At 41.1% G+C, this 23,426-nt stretch overlaps 16 non-coding genes across 16 annotated transcripts; all 16 read left to right on the top strand.

The window, feature by feature from the left end:
• Positions 1-539: 539 nt before the first annotated feature.
• LOC138408992 (5S ribosomal RNA) lies at positions 540-658 on the top strand. Its single transcript, XR_011242313.1, has one exon. It is a non-coding gene; the product is annotated as a 5S ribosomal RNA (ribosomal RNA).
• A 493-nt stretch (positions 659-1,151) lies between these two features.
• On the top strand, positions 1,152-1,270 carry LOC138408980 (5S ribosomal RNA). Its single transcript, XR_011242301.1, has one exon. It is a non-coding gene; the product is annotated as a 5S ribosomal RNA (ribosomal RNA).
• A 9,534-nt stretch (positions 1,271-10,804) lies between these two features.
• On the top strand, positions 10,805-10,923 carry LOC138408969 (5S ribosomal RNA). The gene has a single exon (XR_011242290.1). It is a non-coding gene; the product is annotated as a 5S ribosomal RNA (ribosomal RNA).
• A 927-nt stretch (positions 10,924-11,850) lies between these two features.
• On the top strand, positions 11,851-11,969 carry LOC138408958 (5S ribosomal RNA). The gene has a single exon (XR_011242279.1). It is a non-coding gene; the product is annotated as a 5S ribosomal RNA (ribosomal RNA).
• Positions 11,970-12,899: 930 nt separating this feature from the next.
• On the top strand, positions 12,900-13,018 carry LOC138408947 (5S ribosomal RNA). The gene has a single exon (XR_011242268.1). It is a non-coding gene; the product is annotated as a 5S ribosomal RNA (ribosomal RNA).
• Positions 13,019-13,511: 493 nt separating this feature from the next.
• LOC138408936 (5S ribosomal RNA) lies at positions 13,512-13,630 on the top strand. Its single transcript, XR_011242257.1, has one exon. It is a non-coding gene; the product is annotated as a 5S ribosomal RNA (ribosomal RNA).
• Positions 13,631-14,645: 1,015 nt separating this feature from the next.
• On the top strand, positions 14,646-14,716 carry trnag-gcc (transfer RNA glycine (anticodon GCC)). The gene has a single exon. It is a non-coding gene; the product is annotated as a tRNA-Gly (tRNA).
• A 303-nt stretch (positions 14,717-15,019) lies between these two features.
• On the top strand, positions 15,020-15,138 carry LOC138408924 (5S ribosomal RNA). Its single transcript, XR_011242245.1, has one exon. It is a non-coding gene; the product is annotated as a 5S ribosomal RNA (ribosomal RNA).
• A 927-nt stretch (positions 15,139-16,065) lies between these two features.
• LOC138408913 (5S ribosomal RNA) lies at positions 16,066-16,184 on the top strand. Its single transcript, XR_011242234.1, has one exon. It is a non-coding gene; the product is annotated as a 5S ribosomal RNA (ribosomal RNA).
• A 930-nt stretch (positions 16,185-17,114) lies between these two features.
• On the top strand, positions 17,115-17,233 carry LOC138408902 (5S ribosomal RNA). Its single transcript, XR_011242223.1, has one exon. It is a non-coding gene; the product is annotated as a 5S ribosomal RNA (ribosomal RNA).
• Positions 17,234-17,726: 493 nt separating this feature from the next.
• Positions 17,727-17,845, top strand: LOC138408891 (5S ribosomal RNA). Its single transcript, XR_011242212.1, has one exon. It is a non-coding gene; the product is annotated as a 5S ribosomal RNA (ribosomal RNA).
• A 996-nt stretch (positions 17,846-18,841) lies between these two features.
• Positions 18,842-18,912, top strand: trnag-gcc (transfer RNA glycine (anticodon GCC)). The gene has a single exon. It is a non-coding gene; the product is annotated as a tRNA-Gly (tRNA).
• A 303-nt stretch (positions 18,913-19,215) lies between these two features.
• LOC138408880 (5S ribosomal RNA) lies at positions 19,216-19,334 on the top strand. The gene has a single exon (XR_011242201.1). It is a non-coding gene; the product is annotated as a 5S ribosomal RNA (ribosomal RNA).
• A 927-nt stretch (positions 19,335-20,261) lies between these two features.
• LOC138408869 (5S ribosomal RNA) lies at positions 20,262-20,380 on the top strand. The gene has a single exon (XR_011242190.1). It is a non-coding gene; the product is annotated as a 5S ribosomal RNA (ribosomal RNA).
• A 930-nt stretch (positions 20,381-21,310) lies between these two features.
• On the top strand, positions 21,311-21,429 carry LOC138408858 (5S ribosomal RNA). Its single transcript, XR_011242179.1, has one exon. It is a non-coding gene; the product is annotated as a 5S ribosomal RNA (ribosomal RNA).
• Positions 21,430-21,922: 493 nt separating this feature from the next.
• LOC138408847 (5S ribosomal RNA) lies at positions 21,923-22,041 on the top strand. The gene has a single exon (XR_011242168.1). It is a non-coding gene; the product is annotated as a 5S ribosomal RNA (ribosomal RNA).
• The last annotated feature ends 1,385 nt before the right edge of the window (positions 22,042-23,426 follow it).

Genomic DNA, 23,426 nt, shown 5'->3' with positions numbered 1-23,426 from the left:
AACTCCAGAGTGTCAATGGTCACAAAGTGGAAAATGTTTGGATTAGGGTGATGATTCTCTTTGCCGCCAGCAGATGGTGCAGTTGCTGCTGCTTCAGAGGAGACACATCTTGGAAAGAGCAGGAAAGACTGTTCATCAAAGAAAAAAAGGATACGGAACCCTTGCATCATCACTGAAGGAAGAAAGTGAGCATTCAAAAGAACATATGTAGTCAAAACACTACTTTATTCATATTTTATTAACACATCATTTTCAAAATGTCATATTTGCAGAGAGAGATGAAAGAGCAGGGAGTTTACTCTGCATCAAGGAAGCAACTGGATACGAAACACTGACAATATTGCTGAAGGAAATTTTTGAAAATTGTAATGATATTTTTCTTGCAACGATACGACAAAATTGCACCTTGAGCTTGTTTTTCAGAACAATTTAACCCCCGCCCCCCCACACCTCAAGATTCCATGGTCGCAAAGCAACAGAACAATTGAGGATGGTGATGGTTCACATGTATAAAGGAGGTATTGTGGCTGGAGTCTATCGCTTACGGCCATACCACCCTGAACACGCCCGATCTCGTCCGATCTCGGAAGCTAAGCAGGGTCGGGCCTGGTTAGTACTTGGATGGGAGACCGCCTGGGAATACCAGGTGCTGTAAGCTTTTTAGACTTTACATTGCAAAGAGCAGAGGGCGCTGTTGCTGCTGCTTCAGAGGAGACACATCTTGGAAAGAGCAGGAAAGACTGTTCATCAAAGAAAAAAAGGATACGGAACCCTTGCATCATCACTGAAGGAAGAAAGTGAGCATTCAAAAGAACATATGTAGTCAAAACACTACTTTATTCATATTTTATTAACACATCATTTTCAAAATGTCATATTTGCAGAGAGAGATGAAAGAGCAGGGAGTTTACTCTGCATCAAGGAAGCAACTGGATACGAAACACTGACAATATTGCTGAAGGAAATTTTTGAAAATTGTAATGATATTTTTCTTGCAACGATACGACAAAATTGCACCTTGAGCTTGTTTTTCAGAACAATTTAACCCCCGCCCCCCCACACCTCAAGATTCCATGGTCGCAAAGCAACAGAACAATTGAGGATGGTGATGATTCACATGTATAAAGGAGGTATTGTGGCTGGAGTCTATCGCTTACGGCCATACCACCCTGAACACGCCCGATCTCGTCCGATCTCGGAAGCTAAGCAGGGTCGGGCCTGGTTAGTACTTGGATGGGAGACCGCCTGGGAATACCAGGTGCTGTAAGCTTTTTAGACTTTTCTTTGCAGAGGGCGCTGTTGCTGCTGCTTCAGAGGAGACAAAATTACACCTTCAGTTTATTTTCCCTGCACAATAAAACAGTTGAAGGAACTCCAGAGTGTCAATGGTCACAAAGTAGCAAAACTGTGGATTAGGGTGATGATTCTCTTTGCCGCCAGCAGATGGTGCAGTTGCTGCTGCTTCAGAGGAGACACATCTTGGAAAGAGCAGGAAAGACTGTTCATCAAAGAAAAAAAGGATACGGAACCCTTGCATCATCACTGAAGGAAGAAAGTGAGCATTCAAAAGAACATATGTAGTCAAAACACTACTTTATTCATATTTTATTAACATATCATTTTCAAAATGTCATATTTGCAGAGAGAGATGAAAGAGCAGGGAGTTTACTCTGCATCAAGGAAGCAACTGGATACGAAACACTGACAATATTGCTGAAGGAAATTTTTGAAAATTGTAATGATTTTTTTCTTGCAACGATACAACAAAGTTGCACCTTGAGCTTGTTTTTCAGAACGCAGGGCTTTGCGTAAGGCGCAGGGCTATGCGTAAGGCGCAGGGCTATGCGTAAGGCGCAGGGCTATGCGTAAGGCGCAGGGCTATGCGTAAGGCGCAGGGCTATGCGTAAGGCGCAGGGCTATGCGTAAGGCGCAGGGCTATGCGTAAGGCGCAGGGCTATGGTGTAGCTTTGAAGCAGAGGCATGAATCTTGCCATGTCAGGCTTGAGTAAGAAATACAAACCCTTCTCCTATCTTACCTGGCACCTCACCAGAGCACAATAAAACACCTGCCAAGAAGCGGGTGTCAGTATCTGTTGAACATTACAGGAATGGCAGCAACCTTTCTTTCCATCTGAGTTGGAAAAGTTTCAGAAAAAAAAAAAAAAAGGGGTGCCCTTTATAAAAAATCATGCATTGGTGGTTCAGTGGTAGAATTCTCGCCTGCCACGCGGGGGCCAGTCGAGAATACTGGACCAGTCCAGCAAGCCAATAGGATCGAAGCATTCTCTCTGGGTCCGTTCATTTATTTATTTATTTCCGATTCCCCAAAAGACGGGGTTCGCATCCCGATCGCGGTGTTATTGAATGTGATATTTCTGCGTAAAAAGCATTGAAAATACGTGGAGATTAACAATTAATTCTTATGACTCATGACTACTATGACCACTATATTGTTTTTATTTAAGCAGGACAAAAAGACAGTGTGCAATATTTCAAAGAAAGTTCCAGTTTTATTTATGAACATGTGAAATAATGTATATATGACAAATGAAATAATTGGACTGTAAGTAAAGTTTTAGAAATAATATAGATAATTTAAGACAACAATTAGATATGACAATGACACAGTACATACAGTACATAGGGAGGGGGAGTATACAGTGATAGATACAGTGCTGGTTAATATGACAAGTAGAAAACTGGTGTTTCTGGTCATGCAATAATGTTAAAGTAAGTAAAAAATATAAGTAAAAGAAAAAACTATACAGCTATATTCAGCTCAACAGAAGTCTAAAGAACCTATGATCTATAGACATATAACCATGCAGAACAATTAACATAATAACCTAATAACATATGAACCTTTTCATGTTTACAATCTATTTACTTTCATACAGAAGACTAGACGGAAGCATTGACTTATTTACATCCAAACGATTGTTAACAACAGAGCACTAAGTACATCTGTACAACAAAACAGTCCAAACTATGCACAAAAGATCAAGTTTCTACATACTGGCATATATACCTTTCACACATTCATACATTCAGACATTTGTAAAATAAATAAATAAATTTAAAAAAAAAGAACACAACAAACAAACCAAACTAGTTTCTGGTGTGTACATTTTCACGCATTCACACATAAATAAAAGAAAAAAAGAAAAGAAAAACAATATATGTACACTTTGTTTTACAACTATTAATTTGTAGTCTATTTACATATACACAGACAAAGAACCTGTACGTCTAGAGACATATACACAAGTCAAATAAGAAACATTAAGAACAATAATTAAATAAACAATAATGAAATAAAATAATGAAATAAAATCAAATAAAATGGGTACAAACAATGGGTATACAGGGAAATCATTTCTTCCTTTCTTCCACAGTTCTTTGTCTCTCAGCCTCATAGAAAGGAGACTGCTGAAACTCGGGCCAGCTCATCTCCTTGGCCATGCCCTTATCTCTGTACAAAGAGTACACCTTTGATGGGCAATAAGATAGATAGATAGATAGATAGAGTACTTTATTCATCCCCGGAGGGAAATTAAGGTGTCATAGCAGCTTGTGTATCGGAACACAACAAAACACAATGCAATAGAACAAAACAAAACAAAACATTTAGGTAAAAAGAACAAAACAGAAACACAAGATGAATAGGCAGACAAATAGTGCAGTGGCAATGTGATGATAATAGTAATAATGATATGATGGTAATGTTATTGTTAGACAGTATATAAGAATATTAGTACAGTATATATTTATATATATATATATAGTATACAATATAACATAATATATATTTATATAGACAGTAATTATACCAATATAATAGCAGTATATAGTAATAATGGCAGCAATAGTATATATAATATTAATAATAGTAGTAGTAGTAGTGATAATAATAATATAATAATAGCATGTACACATGTATAAATATGTGTATATAGACTTGTAAATCCAAAGAATATACAGAGAATATGCAGAGTATGATATAATATGATATGATATATAATATATAATAGGGTATAAATATCAGTACTTGACTATACAATATACTGGCAGTGTAAGAATACGTGGACTGGATGTGCAAAAGACAATATTATTCTATAAAAAGGTCTGTAATATTAAAGTGGTTTAAATTAACACACGTAGTGTAGTGCAGGGTACATGGTGCAAAGGTGACAGGTATGTTAGTGCAGTTCTGTGATGGTGGCTCTGACAGAGGGAGATGAGTTGTAGAGTCTTATTGCGGTTGGGAGGAACACATATCCTTGAATGTATTTCCCTGCCACTCCAGGGAAGCCCGTGTGAATGTGAGGGCTGTTTGGTCCCTGTTTCAGTTCCAAGCGGCAGAATCTGCAGAGGCGGACTGTTGGTTGTGGGTGTGGTTGTGGGTCTGGTTGTGGGTCTTGTCTCTTCCTCCTTCCAGGTGCTCTTGGCCCTGTCGCCAAAGCCAACCAGCTGGTCGTCCTCTGATGTGGCTGTCACCACACCCTCTCCCCTGGCCTCGTAGGCGAGGAGAGACTGGATCTCTGCAAAACTCAGAGCATAATTCACAAAGGACAGTAGACTATCCTTGCTATGCCCCTCGGGCCTGAAACGACCTGCAGCCTCCTCCTTACGCATATCCTTGACAAGGTAACATGTAGAGCCAACATCATTCTCCAAAAGCCACCTGAAAGCCTTCCCTTTATACTTGCCAAACTGCAGGATGTAGTCTCCTAGCACCTCCGTCCTGTCTGAGGCATCACCCCCTCTCTGACGAACCGCAGCCAGGGCATTCTGCCGCACGAGGTCCTCTCTCAGGGCAGACCTGTCCTGACGAGTGGGGTCATCCTTGATCCGTCTGGCTTCTGCAGAGGGTTCCTGTAAGAGAAATCCACCTGGTCCCTTGCGGAACACAACACTGAGTTTACCTGGGAAGAACACCGCCCTCTGCATCTTGACCTACCATAAAGTAAAAACATAAGTTTGGGTTATCTTCTATGAACTTCAGTCAAATAGTTCAGAGGGTAAAGGCAATAGTTTCTCACACCTCTGAGTCTGGGAGGAAGTACAGTGTGTGCGTGTGTGTGTGGGGGGGCTTGCAGTGAAATAGTTCATAGGGTCAAGACAATAGTTTATCACACCTCTCTGATCCTTATCTACTCACAGTGTGTGTGTGTGTGGGCGCGAAAACAACAGGGGGGTGGGACGGTCTTTGCAGCAGGAGTTGGAGAGCAGTTATGTGTGTGTGAGAGAGAGGGGGGGGGTAGGAGAAGTGAATGCCTAGATCAAAGTCTTATTACACTTGATTAATACTCTCTTGACAATCTACTGCTTGTCTGAAAGTCTACTCTGGCACTACTAGTTCTGCCAAATGAATTTGAACATATTAATATCACATTTGTATTTTAAAAAAAGAGATGGTATCAATCCCTTAGTAGTACAGCTGTTTTAGTTGATGCAATATGTAGCCTAACTAGTCAGACATCTTAGGAGTAACAGATCCATGGTGTAAAGATGAGTTAACATCACGACATCAAAACCAGATACACAAAAATATGAAATACAATCATGTTATCACGTAATTTCAACACACGTTTGTAGCGTCAGTCTCTTAGCAAGTGAGCAATGCTGAGGTAGGCTATAGTTAACTTATCAACAAAAGATTGATATAAACGGACTGACAAGACTATTTAACGTCACGTCATGAAAACTATGCATATAGCTATATAAAACGATCATGTCCATTCATACTTTGACGTGTTATTTCACCACAAATCTTCTGCGTTACCCTGCGAGTGGTGCTAGGCAACTGCTGACACGACATTACTGTCAATACCGCGCTGACGAATATATGATATTAAGCAACAACCTAAAAACCACACACAATCTCAACAAATAGCATGATGTTCATTCATTATTTAGTCCATAATTACCCCAAACTTAATTCCGGGCAGTTCTATCGCATCAACCAAGCGAATAAGCAGCAGCAGCGAACTAATGTTATCAGAAAGCAGGCTAACTTTTATGAAAATAAAACAACGTGTCTTACCTTTGACGAATGAAAATGACTTGAATGTTTGAATGATGCACAGCCCCTGTAAGAACACGTAATGACATCAACAGTAGACAGTGAATATGCACGCTTTTATGACCGTCTGTCGTTAGAGGTTTGCCTGAAGGAAAAAAAGAAATATCGGAGGACCGCGAGTCTATAGAAAAAGTCGGAACAGCGCCACAGCCGGAAGAGTGGCCAAAAGAATATTACATCCACACTGTGGTTCAGCACTATCATTGAAATGCATGTTAAAAAGCGTTTAGGTCGGTTTAGCTAAACTTTTCTCGAGGGCCGCGCGGGGGCCAGTCGAGAATACTGGACCAGTCCAGCAAGCCAATAGGATCGAAGCATTCTCTCTGGGTCCGTTCATTTATTTATTTATTTCCGATTCCCCAAAAGACGGGGTTCGCATCCCGATCGCGGTGTTATTGAATGTGATATTTCTGCGTAAAAAGCATTGAAAATACGTGGAGATTAACAATTAATTCTTATGACTCATGACTACTATGACCACTATATTGTTTTTATTTAAGCAGGACAAAAAGACAGTGTGCAATATTTCAAAGAAAGTTCCAGTTTTATTTATGAACATGTGAAATAATGTATATATGACAAATGAAATAATTGGACTGTAAGTAAAGTTTTAGAAATAATATAGATAATTTAAGACAACAATTAGATATGACAATGACACAGTACATACAGTACATAGGGAGGGGGAGTATACAGTGATAGATACAGTGCTGGTTAATATGACAAGTAGAAAACTGGTGTTTCTGGTCATGCAATAATGTTAAAGTAAGTAAAAAATATAAGTAAAAGAAAAAACTATACAGCTATATTCAGCTCAACAGAAGTCTAAAGAACCTATGATCTATAGACATATAACCATGCAGAACAATTAACATAATAACCTAATAACATATGAACCTTTTCATGTTTACAATCTATTTACTTTCATACAGAAGACTAGACGGAAGCATTGACTTATTTACATCCAAACGATTGTTAACAACAGAGCACTAAGTACATCTGTACAACAAAACAGTCCAAACTATGCACAAAAGATCAAGTTTCTACATACTGGCATATATACCTTTCACACATTCATACATTCAGACATTTGTAAAATAAATAAATAAATTTAAAAAAAAAGAACACAACAAACAAACCAAACTAGTTTCTGGTGTGTACATTTTCACGCATTCACACATAAATAAAAGAAAAAAAGAAAAGAAAAACAATATATGTACACTTTGTTTTACAACTATTAATTTGTAGTCTATTTACATATACACAGACAAAGAACCTGTACGTCTAGAGACATATACACAAGTCAAATAAGAAACATTAAGAACAATAATTAAATAAACAATAATGAAATAAAATAATGAAATAAAATCAAATAAAATGGGTACAAACAATGGGTATACAGGGAAATCATTTCTTCCTTTCTTCCACAGTTCTTTGTCTCTCAGCCTCATAGAAAGGAGACTGCTGAAACTCGGGCCAGCTCATCTCCTTGGCCATGCCCTTATCTCTGTACAAAGAGTACACCTTTGATGGGCAATAAGATAGATAGATAGATAGATAGAGTACTTTATTCATCCCCGGAGGGAAATTAAGGTGTCATAGCAGCTTGTGTATCGGAACACAACAAAACACAATGCAATAGAACAAAACAAAACAAAACATTTAGGTAAAAAGAACAAAACAGAAACACAAGATGAATAGGCAGACAAATAGTGCAGTGGCAATGTGATGATAATAGTAATAATGATATGATGGTAATGTTATTGTTAGACAGTATATAAGAATATTAGTACAGTATATATTTATATATATATATATAGTATACAATATAACATAATATATATTTATATAGACAGTAATTATACCAATATAATAGCAGTATATAGTAATAATGGCAGCAATAGTATATATAATATTAATAATAGTAGTAGTAGTAGTGATAATAATAATATAATAATAGCATGTACACATGTATAAATATGTGTATATAGACTTGTAAATCCAAAGAATATACAGAGAATATGCAGAGTATGATATAATATGATATGATATATAATATATAATAGGGTATAAATATCAGTACTTGACTATACAATATACTGGCAGTGTAAGAATACGTGGACTGGATGTGCAAAAGACAATATTATTCTATAAAAAGGTCTGTAATATTAAAGTGGTTTAAATTAACACACGTAGTGTAGTGCAGGGTACATGGTGCAAAGGTGACAGGTATGTTAGTGCAGTTCTGTGATGGTGGCTCTGACAGAGGGAGATGAGTTGTAGAGTCTTATTGCGGTTGGGAGGAACACATATCCTTGAATGTATTTCCCTGCCACTCCAGGGAAGCCCGTGTGAATGTGAGGGCTGTTTGGTCCCTGTTTCAGTTCCAAGCGGCAGAATCTGCAGAGGCGGACTGTTGGTTGTGGGTGTGGTTGTGGGTCTGGTTGTGGGTCTTGTCTCTTCCTCCTTCCAGGTGCTCTTGGCCCTGTCGCCAAAGCCAACCAGCTGGTCGTCCTCTGATGTGGCTGTCACCACACCCTCTCCCCTGGCCTCGTAGGCGAGGAGAGACTGGATCTCTGCAAAACTCAGAGCATAATTCACAAAGGACAGTAGACTATCCTTGCTATGCCCCTCGGGCCTGAAACGACCTGCAGCCTCCTCCTTACGCATATCCTTGACAAGGTAACATGTAGAGCCAACATCATTCTCCAAAAGCCACCTGAAAGCCTTCCCTTTATACTTGCCAAACTGCAGGATGTAGTCTCCTAGCACCTCCGTCCTGTCTGAGGCATCACCCCCTCTCTGACGAACCGCAGCCAGGGCATTCTGCCGCACGAGGTCCTCTCTCAGGGCAGACCTGTCCTGACGAGTGGGGTCATCCTTGATCCGTCTGGCTTCTGCAGAGGGTTCCTGTAAGAGAAATCCACCTGGTCCCTTGCGGAACACAACACTGAGTTTACCTGGGAAGAACACCGCCCTCTGCATCTTGACCTACCATAAAGTAAAAACATAAGTTTGGGTTATCTTCTATGAACTTCAGTCAAATAGTTCAGAGGGTAAAGGCAATAGTTTCTCACACCTCTGAGTCTGGGAGGAAGTACAGTGTGTGCGTGTGTGTGTGGGGGGGCTTGCAGTGAAATAGTTCATAGGGTCAAGACAATAGTTTATCACACCTCTCTGATCCTTATCTACTCACAGTGTGTGTGTGTGTGGGCGCGAAAACAACAGGGGGGTGGGACGGTCTTTGCAGCAGGAGTTGGAGAGCAGTTATGTGTGTGTGAGAGAGAGGGGGGGGGTAGGAGAAGTGAATGCCTAGATCAAAGTCTTATTACACTTGATTAATACTCTCTTGACAATCTACTGCTTGTCTGAAAGTCTACTCTGGCACTACTAGTTCTGCCAAATGAATTTGAACATATTAATATCACATTTGTATTTTAAAAAAAGAGATGGTATCAATCCCTTAGTAGTACAGCTGTTTTAGTTGATGCAATATGTAGCCTAACTAGTCAGACATCTTAGGAGTAACAGATCCATGGTGTAAAGATGAGTTAACATCACGACATCAAAACCAGATACACAAAAATATGAAATACAATCATGTTATCACGTAATTTCAACACACGTTTGTAGCGTCAGTCTCTTAGCAAGTGAGCAATGCTGAGGTAGGCTATAGTTAACTTATCAACAAAAGATTGATATAAACGGACTGACAAGACTATTTAACGTCACGTCATGAAAACTATGCATATAGCTATATAAAACGATCATGTCCATTCATACTTTGACGTGTTATTTCACCACAAATCTTCTGCGTTACCCTGCGAGTGGTGCTAGGCAACTGCTGACACGACATTACTGTCAATACCGCGCTGACGAATATATGATATTAAGCAACAACCTAAAAACCACACACAATCTCAACAAATAGCATGATGTTCATTCATTATTTAGTCCATAATTACCCCAAACTTAATTCCGGGCAGTTCTATCGCATCAACCAAGCGAATAAGCAGCAGCAGCGAACTAATGTTATCAGAAAGCAGGCTAACTTTTATGAAAATAAAACAACGTGTCTTACCTTTGACGAATGAAAATGACTTGAATGTTTGAATGATGCACAGCCCCTGTAAGAACACGTAATGACATCAACAGTAGACAGTGAATATGCACGCTTTTATGACCGTCTGTCGTTAGAGGTTTGCCTGAAGGAAAAAAAGAAATATCGGAGGACCGCGAGTCTATAGAAAAAGTCGGAACAGCGCCACAGCCGGAAGAGTGGCCAAAAGAATATTACATCCACACTGTGGTTCAGCACTATCATTGAAATGCATGTTAAAAAGCGTTTAGGTCGGTTTAGCTAAACTTTTCTCGAGGGCCGCGCGGGAGGCCCGGGTTCGATTCCCGGCTAATGCAATAGACATTTTTTTGAGACAGAAGTTGTTTCTGCCCAGTTTCAGGCTGAGGACCTTTCACGTGTTAAGAAAAGGTGATAACCACTACACTACAGACACTGACGAACAGTGAATCCCCAGGGCCTGACACTGGTAAATACACCATAACCAACCAGAGTCCCATAAGCCGTTTTCTGAGAGGAGCCAAATCTATTTGCAAAGAATTTGCTACTAGGGGTCCTTTGAGATTTCAGAAGAGAGATTCAAAACTGCGAGTGAGTGATGATTCACATGTATAAAGGAGGTATTGTGGCTGGAGTCTATCGCTTACGGCCATACCACCCTGAACACGCCCGATCTCGTCCGATCTCGGAAGCTAAGCAGGGTCGGGCCTGGTTAGTACTTGGATGGGAGACCGCCTGGGAATACCAGGTGCTGTAAGCTTTTTAGACTTTACATTGCAAAGAGCAGAGGGCACTGTTGCTGCTGCTTCAGAGGAGAAACATCTTGGAAAGAGCAGGAAAGACTATTCATCAAAGAAAAAAAGGATATGGAACCCTCGCATCATCACTGAAGGAAGAAAGTGAGCATTCAAAAGACCATATGTAGTCAAAACACTACTTTATCCGTGTCATTTCAACATGTCAGTCTCAAAATGTCATATTTGGAGAGAGCGGTGAGTTTACTCAGCATCAAGGAAAAAACAGTTTATGTAACCCTGACATAGTTAATGAAGGATATGATTGAAAATTCAAATTATTTTTTTTTGGCTTGCAATACTAGGACAAAATGACACCTTCAGTTTATTTTCCCTGCACAATAAAACAGTTGAAGGAACTCCAGAGTGTCAATGGTCACAAAGTGGAAAATGTTTGGATTAGGGTGATGATTCTCTTTGCCGCCAGCAGATGGTGCAGTTGCTGCTGCTTCAGAGGAGACACATCTTGGAAAGAGCAGGAAAGACTGTTCATCAAAGAAAAAAAGGATACGGAACCCTTGCATCATCACTGAAGGAAGAAAGTGAGCATTCAAAAGAACATATGTAGTCAAAACACTACTTTATTCATATTTTATTAACACATTTTCAAAATGTCATATTTGCAGAGAGAGATGAAAGAGCAGGGAGTTTACTCTGCATCAAGGAAGCAACTGGATACGAAACACTGACAATATTGCTGAAGGAAATTTTTGAAAATTGTAATGATATTTTTCTTGCAACGATACGACAAAATTGCACCTTGAGCTTGTTTTTCAGAACAATTTAACCCCCGCCCCCCCACACCTCAAGATTCCATGGTCGCAAAGCAACAGAACAATTGATGATGGTGATGATTCACATGTATAAAGGAGGTATTGTGGCTGGAGTCTATCGCTTACGGCCATACCACCCTGAACACGCCCGATCTCGTCCGATCTCGGAAGCTAAGCAGGGTCGGGCCTGGTTAGTACTTGGATGGGAGACCGCCTGGGAATACCAGGTGCTGTAAGCTTTTTAGACTTTACATTGCAAAGAGCAGAGGGCGCTGTTGCTGCTGCTTCAGAGGAGACACATCTTGGAAAGAGCAGGAAAGACTATTCATCAAAGAAAAAAAGGATATGGAACCCTCGCATCATCACTGAAGGAAGAAAGTGAGCATTCAAAAGACCATATGTAGTCAAAACACTACTTTATCCGTGTCATTTCAACATGTCAGTCTCAAAATGTCATATTTGGAGAGAGCGGTGAGTTTACTCAGCATCAAGGAAAAAACAGTTTATGTAACCCTGACATAGTTAATGAAGGATATGATTGAAAATTCAAATTATTTTTTTTTGGCTTGCAATACTAGGACAAAATGACACCTTCAGTTTATTTTCCCTGCACAATAAAACAGTTGAAGGAACTCCAGAGTGTCAATGGTCACAAAGTGGAAAATGTTTGGATTAGGGTGATGATTCTCTTTGCCGCCAGCAGATGGTGCAGTTGCTGCTGCTTCAGAGGAGACACATCTTGGAAAGAGCAGGAAAGACTGTTCATCAAAGAAAAAAAGGATACGGAACCCTTGCATCATCACTGAAGGAAGAAAGTGAGCATTCAAAAGAACATATGTACTCAAAACACTACTTTATTCATATTTTATTAACACATCATTTTCAAAATGTCATATTTGCAGAGAGAGATGAAAGAGCAGGGAGTTTACTCTGCATCAAGGAAGCAACTGGATACGAAACACTGACAATATTGCTGAAGGAAATTTTTGAAAATTGTAATGATATTTTTCTTGCAACGATACGACAAAATTGCACCTTGAGCTTGTTTTTCAGAACAATTTAACCCCCGCCCCCCCACACCTCAAGATTCCATGGTCGCAAAGCAACAGAACAATTGAGGATGGTGATGATTCACATGTATAAAGGAGGTATTGTGGCTGGAGTCTATCGCTTACGGCCATACCACCCTGAACACGCCCGATCTCGTCCGATCTCGGAAGCTAAGCAGGGTCGGGCCTGGTTAGTACTTGGATGGGAGACCGCCTGGGAATACCAGGTGCTGTAAGCTTTTTAGACTTTACATTGCAAAGAGCAGAGGGCGCTGTTGCTGCTGCTTCAGAGGAGACACATCTTGGAAAGAGCAGGAAAGACTGTTCATCAAAGAAAAAAAGGATACGGAACCCTTGCATCATCACTGAAGGAAGAAAGTGAGCATTCAAAAGAACATATGTAGTCAAAACACTACTTTATTCATATTTTATTAACACATCATTTTCAAAATGTCATATTTGCAGAGAGAGATGAAAGAGCAGGGAGTTTACTCTGCATCAAGGAAGCAACTGGATACGAAACACTGACAATATTGCTGAAGGAAATTTTTGAAAATTGTAATGATATTTTTCTTGCAACGATACGACAAAATTGCACCTTGAGCTTGTTTTTCAGAACAATTTAACCCCCGCCCCCCCACACCTCAAGATTCCATGGTCGCAAAGCAACAGAACAATTGAGGATGGTGATGATTCACATGTATAAAGGAGGTATTGTGGCTGGAGTCTATCGCTTACGGCCATACCACCCTGAACACGCCCGATCTCGTCCGATCTCGGAAGCTAAGCAGGGTCGGGCCTGGTTAGTACTTGGATGGGAGACCGCCTGGGAATACCAGGTGCTGTAAGCTTTTTAGACTTTACTTTGCAGAGGGCGCTGTTGCTGCTGCTTCAGAGGAGACAAAATTACACCTTCAGTTTATTTTCCCTGCACAATAAAACAGTTGAAGGAACTCCAGAGTGTCAATGGTCACAAAGTAGCAAAACTGTGGATTAGGGTGATGATTCTCTTTGCCGCCAGCAGATGGTGCAGTTGCTGCTGCTTCAGAGGAGACACATCTTGGAAAGAGCAGGAAAGACTGTTCATCAAAGAAAAAAAGGATACGGAACCCTTGCATCATCACTGAAGGAAGAAAGTGAGCATTCAAAAGAACATATGTAGTCAAAACACTACTTTATTCATATTTTATTAACATATCATTTTCAAAATGTCATATTTGCAGAGAGAGATGAAAGAGCAGGGAGTTTACTCTGCATCAAGGAAGCAACTGGATACGAAACACTGACAATATTGCTGAAGGAAATTTTTGAAAATTGTAATGATTTTTTTCTTGCAACGATACAACAAAGTTGCACCTTGAGCTTGTTTTTCAGAACGCAGGGCTTTGCGTAAGGCGCAGGGCTATGCGTAAGGCGCAGGGCTATGCGTAAGGCGCAGGGCTATGCGTAAGGCGCAGGGCTATGCGTAAGGCGCAGGGCTATGCGTAAGGCGCAGGGCTATGCGTAAGGCGCAGGGCTATGCGTAAGGCGCAGGGCTATGCGTAAGGCGCAGGGCTATGCGTAAGGCGCAGGGCTATGCGTAAGGCGCAGGGCTATGCGTAAGGCGCAGGGCTATGCGTAAGGCGCAGGGCTATGGTGTAGCTTTGAAGCAGAGGCATGAATCTTGCCATGTCAGGCTTGAGTAAGAAATACAAACCCTTCTCCTATCTTACCTGGCACCTCACCAGAGCACAATAAAACACCTGCCAAGAAGCGGGTGTCAGTATCTGTTGAACATTACAGGAATGGCAGCAACCTTTCTTTCCATCTGAGTTGGAAAAGTTTCAGAAAAAAAAAAAAAAAGGGGTGCCCTTTATAAAAAATCATGCATTGGTGGTTCAGTGGTAGAATTCTCGCCTGCCACGCGGGAGGCCCGGGTTCGATTCCCGGCTAATGCAATAGACATTTTTTTGAGACAGAAGTTGTTTCTGCCCAGTTTCAGGCTGAGGACCTTTCACGTGTTAAGAAAAGGTGATAACCACTACACTACAGACACTGACGAACAGTGAATCCCCAGGGCCTGACACTGGTAAATACACCATAACCAACCAGAGTCCCATAAGCCGTTTTCTGAGAGGAGCCAAATCTATTTGCAAAGAATTTGCTACTAGGGGTCCTTTGAGATTTCAGAAGAGAGATTCAAAACTGCGAGTGAGTGATGATTCACATGTATAAAGGAGGTATTGTGGCTGGAGTCTATCGCTTACGGCCATACCACCCTGAACACGCCCGATCTCGTCCGATCTCGGAAGCTAAGCAGGGTCGGGCCTGGTTAGTACTTGGATGGGAGACCGCCTGGGAATACCAGGTGCTGTAAGCTTTTTAGACTTTACATTGCAAAGAGCAGAGGGCACTGTTGCTGCTGCTTCAGAGGAGAAACATCTTGGAAAGAGCAGGAAAGACTATTCATCAAAGAAAAAAAGGATATGGAACCCTCGCATCATCACTGAAGGAAGAAAGTGAGCATTCAAAAGACCATATGTAGTCAAAACACTACTTTATCCGTGTCATTTCAACATGTCAGTCTCAAAATGTCATATTTGGAGAGAGCGGTGAGTTTACTCAGCATCAAGGAAAAAACAGTTTATGTAACCCTGACATAGTTAATGAAGGATATGATTGAAAATTCAAATTATTTTTTTTTGGCTTGCAATACTAGGACAAAATGACACCTTCAGTTTATTTTCCCTGCACAATAAAACAGTTGAAGGAACTCCAGAGTGTCAATGGTCACAAAGTGGAAAATGTTTGGATTAGGGTGATGATTCTCTTTGCCGCCAGCAGATGGTGCAGTTGCTGCTGCTTCAGAGGAGACACATCTTGGAAAGAGCAGGAAAGACTGTTCATCAAAGAAAAAAAGGATACGGAACCCTTGCATCATCACTGAAGGAAGAAAGTGAGCATTCAAAAGAACATATGTAGTCAAAACACTACTTTATTCATATTTTATTAACACATTTTCAAAATGTCATATTTGCAGAGAGAGATGAAAGAGCAGGGAGTTTACTCTGCATCAAGGAAGCAACTGGATACGAAACACTGACAATATTGCTGAAGGAAATTTTTGAAAATTGTAATGATATTTTTCTTGCAACGATACGACAAAATTGCACCTTGAGCTTGTTTTTCAGAACAATTTAACCCCCGCCCCCCCACACCTCAAGATTCCATGGTCGCAAAGCAACAGAACAATTGATGATGGTGATGATTCACATGTATAAAGGAGGTATTGTGGCTGGAGTCTATCGCTTACGGCCATACCACCCTGAACACGCCCGATCTCGTCCGATCTCGGAAGCTAAGCAGGGTCGGGCCTGGTTAGTACTTGGATGGGAGACCGCCTGGGAATACCAGGTGCTGTAAGCTTTTTAGACTTTACATTGCAAAGAGCAGAGGGCGCTGTTGCTGCTGCTTCAGAGGAGACACATCTTGGAAAGAGCAGGAAAGACTATTCATCAAAGAAAAAAAGGATATGGAACCCTCGCATCATCACTGAAGGAAGAAAGTGAGCATTCAAAAGACCATATGTAGTCAAAACACTACTTTATCCGTGTCATTTCAACATGTCAGTCTCAAAATGTCATATTTGGAGAGAGCGGTGAGTTTACTCAGCATCAAGGAAAAAACAGTTTATGTAACCCTGACATAGTTAATGAAGGATATGATTGAAAATTCAAATTATTTTTTTTTGGCTTGCAATACTAGGACAAAATGACACCTTCAGTTTATTTTCCCTGCACAATAAAACAGTTGAAGGAACTCCAGAGTGTCAATGGTCACAAAGTGGAAAATGTTTGGATTAGGGTGATGATTCTCTTTGCCGCCAGCAGATGGTGCAGTTGCTGCTGCTTCAGAGGAGACACATCTTGGAAAGAGCAGGAAAGACTGTTCATCAAAGAAAAAAAGGATACGGAACCCTTGCATCATCACTGAAGGAAGAAAGTGAGCATTCAAAAGAACATATGTACTCAAAACACTACTTTATTCATATTTTATTAACACATCATTTTCAAAATGTCATATTTGCAGAGAGAGATGAAAGAGCAGGGAGTTTACTCTGCATCAAGGAAGCAACTGGATACGAAACACTGACAATATTGCTGAAGGAAATTTTTGAAAATTGTAATGATATTTTTCTTGCAACGATACGACAAAATTGCACCTTGAGCTTGTTTTTCAGAACAATTTAACCCCCGCCCCCCCACACCTCAAGATTCCATGGTCGCAAAGCAACAGAACAATTGAGGATGGTGATGATTCACATGTATAAAGGAGGTATTGTGGCTGGAGTCTATCGCTTACGGCCATACCACCCTGAACACGCCCGATCTCGTCCGATCTCGGAAGCTAAGCAGGGTCGGGCCTGGTTAGTACTTGGATGGGAGACCGCCTGGGAATACCAGGTGCTGTAAGCTTTTTAGACTTTACATTGCAAAGAGCAGAGGGCGCTGTTGCTGCTGCTTCAGAGGAGACACATCTTGGAAAGAGCAGGAAAGACTGTTCATCAAAGAAAAAAAGGATACGGAACCCTTGCATCATCACTGAAGGAAGAAAGTGAGCATTCAAAAGAACATATGTAGTCAAAACACTACTTTATTCATATTTTATTAACACATCATTTTCAAAATGTCATATTTGCAGAGAGAGATGAAAGAGCAGGGAGTTTACTCTGCATCAAGGAAGCAACTGGATACGAAACACTGACAATATTGCTGAAGGAAATTTTTGAAAATTGTAATGATATTTTTCTTGCAACGATACGACAAAATTGCACCTTGAGCTTGTTTTTCAGAACAATTTAACCCCCGCCCCCCCACACCTCAAGATTCCATGGTCGCAAAGCAACAGAACAATTGAGGATGGTGATGATTCACATGTATAAAGGAGGTATTGTGGCTGGAGTCTATCGCTTACGGCCATACCACCCTGAACACGCCCGATCTCGTCCGATCTCGGAAGCTAAGCAGGGTCGGGCCTGGTTAGTACTTGGATGGGAGACCGCCTGGGAATACCAGGTGCTGTAAGCTTTTTAGACTTTACTTTGCAGAGGGCGCTGTTGCTGCTGCTTCAGAGGAGACAAAATTACACCTTCAGTTTATTTTCCCTGCACAATAAAACAGTTGAAGGAACTCCAGAGTGTCAATGGTCACAAAGTAGCAAAACTGTGGATTAGGGTGATGATTCTCTTTGCCGCCAGCAGATGGTGCAGTTGCTGCTGCTTCAGAGGAGACACATCTTGGAAAGAGCAGGAAAGACTGTTCATCAAAGAAAAAAAGGATACGGAACCCTTGCATCATCACTGAAGGAAGAAAGTGAGCATTCAAAAGAACATATGTAGTCAAAACACTACTTTATTCATATTTTATTAACATATCATTTTCAAAATGTCATATTTGCAGAGAGAGATGAAAGAGCAGGGAGTTTACTCTGCATCAAGGAAGCAACTGGATACGAAACACTGACAATATTGCTGAAGGAAATTTTTGAAAATTGTAATGATTTTTTTCTTGCAACGATACAACAAAGTTGCACCTTGAGCTTGTTTTTCAGAACGCAGGGCTTTGCGTAAGGCGCAGGGCTATGCGTAAGGCGCAGGGCTATGCGTAAGGCGCAGGGCTATGCGTAAGGCGCAGGGCTATGCGTAAGGCGCAGGGCTATGCGTAAGGCGCAGGGCTATGCGTAAGGCGCAGGGCTATGCGTAAGGCGCAGGGCTATGCGTAAGGCGCAGGGCTATGCGTAAGGCGCAGGGCTATGCGTAAGGCGCAGGGCTATGCGTAAGGCGCAGGGCTATGGTGTAGCTTTGAAGCAGAGGCATGAATCTTGCCATGTCAGGCTTGAGTAAGAAATACAAACCCTTCTCCTATCTTACCTGGCACCTCACCAGAGCACAATAAAACACCTGCCAAGAAGCGGGTGTCAGTATCTGTTGAACATTACAGGAATGGCAGCAACCTTTCTTTCCATCTGAGTTGGAAAAGTTTCAGAAAAAAAAAAAAAAAGGGGTGCCCTTTATAAAAAATCATGCATTGGTGGTTCAGTGGTAGAATTCTCGCCTGCCACGCGGGAGGCCCGGGTTCGATTCCCGGCTAATGCAATAGACATTTTTTTGAGACAGAAGTTGTTTCTGCCCAGTTTCAGGCTGAGGACCTTTCACGTGTTAAGAAAAGGTGATAACCACTACACTACAGACACTGACGAACAGTGAATCCCCAGGGCCTGACACTGGTAAATACACCATAACCAACCAGAGTCCCATAAGCCGTTTTCTGAGAGGAGCCAAATCTATTTGCAAAGAATTTGCTACTAGGGGTCCTTTGAGATTTCAGAAGAGAGATTCAAAACTGCGAGTGAGTGATGATTCACATGTATAAAGGAGGTATTGTGGCTGGAGTCTATCGCTTACGGCCATACCACCCTGAACACGCCCGATCTCGTCCGATCTCGGAAGCTAAGCAGGGTCGGGCCTGGTTAGTACTTGGATGGGAGACCGCCTGGGAATACCAGGTGCTGTAAGCTTTTTAGACTTTACATTGCAAAGAGCAGAGGGCACTGTTGCTGCTGCTTCAGAGGAGAAACATCTTGGAAAGAGCAGGAAAGACTATTCATCAAAGAAAAAAAGGATATGGAACCCTCGCATCATCACTGAAGGAAGAAAGTGAGCATTCAAAAGACCATATGTAGTCAAAACACTACTTTATCCGTGTCATTTCAACATGTCAGTCTCAAAATGTCATATTTGGAGAGAGCGGTGAGTTTACTCAGCATCAAGGAAAAAACAGTTTATGTAACCCTGACATAGTTAATGAAGGATATGATTGAAAATTCAAATTATTTTTTTTTGGCTTGCAATACTAGGACAAAATGACACCTTCAGTTTATTTTCCCTGCACAATAAAACAGTTGAAGGAACTCCAGAGTGTCAATGGTCACAAAGTGGAAAATGTTTGGATTAGGGTGATGATTCTCTTTGCCGCCAGCAGATGGTGCAGTTGCTGCTGCTTCAGAGGAGACACATCTTGGAAAGAGCAGGAAAGACTGTTCATCAAAGAAAAAAAGGATACGGAACCCTTGCATCATCACTGAAGGAAGAAAGTGAGCATTCAAAAGAACATATGTAGTCAAAACACTACTTTATTCATATTTTATTAACACATTTTCAAAATGTCATATTTGCAGAGAGAGATGAAAGAGCAGGGAGTTTACTCTGCATCAAGGAAGCAACTGGATACGAAACACTGACAATATTGCTGAAGGAAATTTTTGAAAATTGTAATGATATTTTTCTTGCAACGATACGACAAAATTGCACCTTGAGCTTGTTTTTCAGAACAATTTAACCCCCGCCCCCCCACACCTCAAGATTCCATGGTCGCAAAGCAACAGAACAATTGATGATGGTGATGATTCACATGTATAAAGGAGGTATTGTGGCTGGAGTCTATCGCTTACGGCCATACCACCCTGAACACGCCCGATCTCGTCCGATCTCGGAAGCTAAGCAGGGTCGGGCCTGGTTAGTACTTGGATGGGAGACCGCCTGGGAATACCAGGTGCTGTAAGCTTTTTAGACTTTACATTGCAAAGAGCAGAGGGCGCTGTTGCTGCTGCTTCAGAGGAGACACATCTTGGAAAGAGCAGGAAAGACTATTCATCAAAGAAAAAAAGGATATGGAACCCTCGCATCATCACTGAAGGAAGAAAGTGAGCATTCAAAAGACCATATGTAGTCAAAACACTACTTTATCCGTGTCATTTCAACATGTCAGTCTCAAAATGTCATATTTGGAGAGAGCGGTGAGTTTACTCAGCATCAAGGAAAAAACAGTTTATGTAACCCTGACATAGTTAATGAAGGATATGATTGAAAATTCAAATTATTTTTTTTTGGCTTGCAATACTAGGACAAAATGACACCTTCAGTTTATTTTCCCTGCACAATAAAACAGTTGAAGGAACTCCAGAGTGTCAATGGTCACAAAGTGGAAAATGTTTGGATTAGGGTGATGATTCTCTTTGCCGCCAGCAGATGGTGCAGTTGCTGCTGCTTCAGAGGAGACACATCTTGGAAAGAGCAGGAAAGACTGTTCATCAAAGAAAAAAAGGATACGGAACCCTTGCATCATCACTGAAGGAAGAAAGTGAGCATTCAAAAGAACATATGTACTCAAAACACTACTTTATTCATATTTTATTAACACATCATTTTCAAAATGTCATATTTGCAGAGAGAGATGAAAGAGCAGGGAGTTTACTCTGCATCAAGGAAGCAACTGGATACGAAACACTGACAATATTGCTGAAGGAAATTTTTGAAAATTGTAATGATATTTTTCTTGCAACGATACGACAAAATTGCACCTTGAGCTTGTTTTTCAGAACAATTTAACCCCCGCCCCCCCACACCTCAAGATTCCATGGTCGCAAAGCAACAGAACAATTGAGGATGGTGATGATTCACATGTATAAAGGAGGTATTGTGGCTGGAGTCTATCGCTTACGGCCATACCACCCTGAACACGCCCGATCTCGTCCGATCTCGGAAGCTAAGCAGGGTCGGGCCTGGTTAGTACTTGGATGGGAGACCGCCTGGGAATACCAGGTGCTGTAAGCTTTTTAGACTTTACATTGCAAAGAGCAGAGGGCGCTGTTGCTGCTGCTTCAGAGGAGACACATCTTGGAAAGAGCAGGAAAGACTGTTCATCAAAGAAAAAAAGGATACGGAACCCTTGCATCATCACTGAAGGAAGAAAGTGAGCATTCAAAAGAACATATGTAGTCAAAACACTACTTTATTCATATTTTATTAACACATCATTTTCAAAATGTCATATTTGCAGAGAGAGATGAAAGAGCAGGGAGTTTACTCTGCATCAAGGAAGCAACTGGATACGAAACACTGACAATATTGCTGAAGGAAATTTTTGAAAATTGTAATGATATTTTTCTTGCAACGATACGACAAAATTGCACCTTGAGCTTGTTTTTCAGAACAATTTAACCCCCGCCCCCCCACACCTCAAGATTCCATGGTCGCAAAGCAACAGAACAATTGAGGATGGTGATGATTCACATGTATAAAGGAGGTATTGTGGCTGGAGTCTATCGCTTACGGCCATACCACCCTGAACACGCCCGATCTCGTCCGATCTCGGAAGCTAAGCAGGGTCGGGCCTGGTTAGTACTTGGATGGGAGACCGCCTGGGAATACCAGGTGCTGTAAGCTTTTTAGACTTTACTTTGCAGAGGGCGCTGTTGCTGCTGCTTCAGAGGAGACAAAATTACACCTTCAGTTTATTGTTCCCTGCACAATAAAACAGTTGAAGGAACTCCAGAGTGTCAATGGTCACAAAGTAGCAAAACTGTGGATTAGGGTGATGATTCTCTTTGCCGCCAGCAGATGGTGCAGTTGCTGCTGCTTCAGAGGAGACACATCTTGGAAAGAGCAGGAAAGACTGTTCATCAAAGAAAAAAAGGATACGGAACCCTTGCATCATCACTGAAGGAAGAAAGTGAGCATTCAAAAGAACATATGTAGTCAAAACACTACTTTATTCATATTTTATTAACACATTTTCAAAATGTCATATTTGCAGAGAGAGATGAAAGAGCAGGGAGTTTACTCTGCATCAAGGAAGCAACTGGATACGAAACACTGACAATATTGCTGAAGGAAATTTTTGAAAATTGTAATGATATTTTTCTTGCAACGATACAACAAAGTTGCACCTTGAGCTTGTTTTTCAGAACGCAGGGCTTTGCGTAAGGCGCAGGGCTATGCGTAAGGCGCAGGGCTATGCGTAAGGCGCAGGGCTATGCGTAAGGCGCAGGGCTATGCGTAAGGCGCAGGGCTATGGTGTAGCTTTGAAGCAGAGGCATGAATCTTGCCATGTCAGGCTTGAGTAAGAAATACAAACCCTTCTCCTATCTTACCTGGCATCTCACCAGAGCACAATAAAACACCTGCCAAGAAGCGGGTGTCAGTATCTGTTGAACATTACAGGAATGGCAGCAAAACACTACTTTATCCGTGTCATTTCAACATGTCAGTCTCAAAATGTCATATTTGGAGAGAGCGGTGAGTTTACTCAGCATCAAGGAAAAAACAGTTTATGTAACCCTGACATAGTTAATGAAGGATATGATTGAAAATTCAAATTTTTTTTTTTTGGCTTGCAATACTAGGACAAAATGACACCTTCAGTTTATTTTCCCTGCACAATAAAACAGTTGAAGGAACTCCAGAGTGTCAATGGTCACAAAGTGGAAAATGTTTGGATTAGGGTGATGATTCTCTTTGCCGCCAGCAGATGGTGCAGTTGCTGCTGCTTCAGAGGAGACACATCTTGGAAAGAGCAGGAAAGACTGTTCATCAAAGAAAAAAAGGATACGGAACCCTTGCATCATCACTGAAGGAAGAAAGTGAGCATTCAAAAGAACATATGTAGTCAAAACACTACTTTATTCATATTTTATTAACACATCATTTTCAAAATGTCATATTTGCAGAGAGAGATGAAAGAGCAGGGAGTTTACTCTGCATCAAGGAAGCAACTGGATACGAAACACTGACAATATTGCTGAAGGAAATTTTTGAAAATTGTAATGATA

Source organism: Paralichthys olivaceus, chromosome 5 (genome assembly GCF_024713975.1).
Source record: "Paralichthys olivaceus isolate ysfri-2021 chromosome 5, ASM2471397v2, whole genome shotgun sequence".
Classification (NCBI taxonomy): domain Eukaryota; kingdom Metazoa; phylum Chordata; class Actinopteri; order Pleuronectiformes; family Paralichthyidae; genus Paralichthys; species Paralichthys olivaceus.
The sequence above is the reverse complement of the archived record's forward strand: the minus strand, read 5'-3'. Positions and strand labels throughout refer to the sequence as shown.